At 46.5% G+C, this 3677-nt stretch overlaps 1 pseudogene; it reads right to left on the bottom strand.

Annotated features, from left to right (window-relative positions):
* Positions 1 to 1210: 1210 nt before the first annotated feature.
* On the bottom strand, positions 1211 to 2227 carry LOC135888471 (olfactory receptor 6B1-like; annotated as a pseudogene).
* Positions 2228 to 3677: the final 1450 nt, after the last annotated feature.

Genomic DNA, 3677 nt, shown 5'->3' with positions numbered 1-3677 from the left:
ACCCTCTCGGGACGTGCACTCATTGCAACCAGTTTTAGGGACACTCATTGTAAGAGGTCCCCTGCCTTTGAAATGCTCTGTGTAGCTGGCAGGAGCAAAGCAGCTTCTGCCCTGCAGGGTCACAGGCCGAATCCCTCCTCGGTGCCTGTTTGACAGACCCGACCCCAGAAATGGCCTCAGTTCTACATATGCCCTGGCAAACCCCTACCTGGGTCTGGACAGTCCACCTCTTTGTTTGCCCAAGTTCCCAGCCTCCAAGGGCCCTGTGAGCCTGGTGCTGGTGCTTTGTCGGAGCTGGTCCCACCCGGGTTTAGCCCAGATAAGAGCTATGAAGCTGTTTCTGGTGAAGTGTCCAAAGGAAACTGCTGGGGCCTGGCTCGTTGCATCCAGCCTGTGTGAGTGCAGGGAAGGTGGGGTTGCAGAGTGGAATGATGGCAATAAGCACAATTTCACGGGTGCCAGATTTCCCAGGTTTACATCCCCATATATGCTGCACCAGGAGTTAGTATTTTTATTGTCTAACAATAATTTTGATCAAAAACAGCTTTTTTTATGGAAATAAAAAGTTGGTTAAAATTGTCTCAATTCTGCCTGGTGCCCAGTTAAACTCCATGATGGAAATATGGTTATGGCCACCTCCCTCCCTGGTCCTTCCACTAACATGGACAACACTGACCCGAGTTCCTGCTGGATTGTCCATTGTGTCCTTCGGGTCACAAGAACTGCAGCACAAAACATGATGTCACACATTGTGTGTTGTAATCTAATTCAGACAGTCAAATAGAAATAAAACTTTATTATCTAACAGAGAAACAATGAACAGGGGACATACACAGGGATTTACTTTGATCATTAGTGGATTTTGTGCCTTACACTATGTCAGCCCGGTGCAGTTTCAAACGCTGTACACACTCCTCACATAGGGTGAATGTTTAGCTAAGACCATGGACAAAAATACCAATATACCCCGTTTATCAGTGCTGAACATGAGAGAGTGACAGAGCTGTCCACAACTTCATTTTCCTATATGATGTGTTACATGGAGACAGCATGGAACTGTAAACACTGTCTCAGTAACTCCATTCAGAACATCTCCATTTTTTTCACATTACAGGTGAGATTTTCAATGGGGGTTTTCAACTCAATTTCAATGGGGGCTGATAGCCTGAGGTTTTCACAGCTGCCTGGCTGATTTAGGCAAAGTTGTTATCTAGGAATCTCTGCATGTTTTTCTGAAAGCCACATATTTACTGACTGCTTTGCTCAGGGCTTCAATGACCTCTCTGTTTCTCAGGCTGTAGATGAGGGGGTTTGCCAGGGGAGTCAGGACTGTGTAGCAAAGAGAGAGCACTTTGTTTAGGAAGCTTAACGTGTCGCGTTTCGGTAGCAGGTACACAATCATTAGGGTTCCATAGTAAATTGTCACCACAATGAGGTGAGAGGAGCAGGTGGAAAATGCCTTCTGCCTCCCCGTGGTGGAAGGGATTCTCAGGATGGTGGCGATGATACACACATAGGATGTCAGGGTTAGTAGAAATGGAGGCAAGGTGAATACACAGGCTAGTACGAAATTCAACAATACGATCAGGCGTGTGTCCCCGCAGGAGAGTTTTATCAATGGGATGATATCACAATAGAAATGGTCAATTTCATTCGGGCCACAGAATATTAACTGTGACATGAATAATACAAAGATGTCAGTAACCAAACAACCATTTAACCATGACCCAGCAGCCAAGTGGAGGCAAAATCTGGTATTTGTGAGAGCTGAATAGTGCAAGGGTTTACATATTGCTAAATACCGATCATAAGACATCGCTGCTAGGAGACAGCATTCTGTAGCTGCCAGAGCACAAAAGGAATACATTTGTATGAAGCAGCCACTGAATGAGATGGTTTTGTCCCCAGTGAGGAAACTGGCCAGCATCCTGGGCAGGATGGTGGAAGTGTAGCAGGTCTCCAAGCAGGACAAGTTCCCCAGGAAGAAGTACATGGGGGTGTGAAGGTGCTGATCAGCCACAACAAGCACCACAATGAGGGTGTTCCCAGCCACAGTTGCCACATAGATCACTAGGAACATCAGGAAGAAAAGAATTTGCAGGTCAGGGAGATCACCGAATCCCAGGAGGATAAATTCTGTGACAGATGTTTGATTTCTCCAGTCTGTGTCTGCCATGGGTTGAGTCTAGGAACAATAAAGCAAACTGAAATTGAATTGGAAGAACATAGAGCTGAAAGGTAATCAAGAGTCATGAAGTAATTCCATAAATATTCAGAAACGCCCCTCCCTCTCCTGGCTACCAGCTGCAATTTTAAGGCTCAATGTTGACTTCAGTCAAAGTGCAAGGAGTCTCAGGTCGACAACAGATCTTTTGTATCAATGTAGACCACCCTCTGCCATATCAGAGCAATGACTAATATAATTGTCCATATCTCTGGTAGCTGAATACTGATAATCAGATCAGTCTCTTTCTTTATCTATTATTGTATCCCATCTAGTGACATACTGAAGCTTTACAATGATGCTTAAATGCAGTAGTTCACTTCTTGCAATTGCCAGAATCATGCCATGGCTTAGGATTCAAAATCAATATATACATCAACTAAAATGTTGAACTGAGATTTCCAGTGCAGTATATTTTCCTTAGGCATCAAACTTCTGTTAGAATTAATGGAAATTAATCTAACAATGTTTCCTGGTATATTCAGCATTTCAATGTCCTGTAAGAGAAAGAATAATTTGCACCCCCCTCACAAGAGATCAGTTTATGCCATAAATTTATGATGTGGAGTAAATTCTCCCTTAGTTCCTGTGGAGGTGATGGTGACATGGTGAGGGACTGGCAATGCCTTTTCTGTTTCCCGACGTTCACAATGTAACAGTAATAAAATACAACTCTTTGGAAGTTGGATGTTAGGAAGGGAAAAAACAAGGCTGATGTAAAACCCTAAATGGGGAGTGACCCTCCCCATGCCATAATGATTGTGGGATGATAACACAAGAACAAGAAAAGCACTGGGGGGGGGGGGGGGTGAGAAGATGCTGTCCCTGAACTCGGAGTCTAGAAACAATCTGGCATGCTGAAGTCCTGCAGTTCTCACTGGTGCCCAGCTCCCCTGCCTCTGGCCAAGTCCTGACGTGCTCACAGTGACTGAGCCAGCACTGCCATTTTGGCATCACAGGAATTCTGCTCGTTGCTAGGCAGTAGCCACTTCCTCTCACCATAGGCTGTGTCATGCCCCGAGGAGGGGGCCCTGCATGCAGTAGAGATGTCCAAGACACCTTGGGCAGGCTGGACACTGTGTCGTGAGAACTAGCCCTCTTGGGACATGCACTCATTCCAGTGAGTTTTGGGGACACTCATTGTAACAGGTCCCCACCCTTTCGTCTGCTCTGTGCAATTGGTGGCAGCAGAGCAGCTCGTGCCCTGCAGGGCCACATGTAGAGCCCCTCGTCAGTGACCATTTGACAGACCCGACAGCAGAAATGGCCTCAGTTCAATGGGTGCCCTGGCAAAGCCCCAGCTGGGTCTGGACAGTCCCAGTGTCCCTGGCTTGTGAGTCTACCTCTTTGTTTGCACAACCTCCCCGCCTCCAAGGGCCCAGTGAGACTGGTCCTGGTGCTTTGTTGGAGCTGGTCACAGCCGGGTGTAGCCCAGGTAAGAGCTATAAAGCTG

Source organism: Emys orbicularis, chromosome 13 (genome assembly GCF_028017835.1).
Source record: "Emys orbicularis isolate rEmyOrb1 chromosome 13, rEmyOrb1.hap1, whole genome shotgun sequence".
NCBI classification, from domain to species: domain Eukaryota; kingdom Metazoa; phylum Chordata; order Testudines; family Emydidae; genus Emys; species Emys orbicularis.
This window is presented reverse-complemented; position numbering and strand designations above follow the sequence as displayed.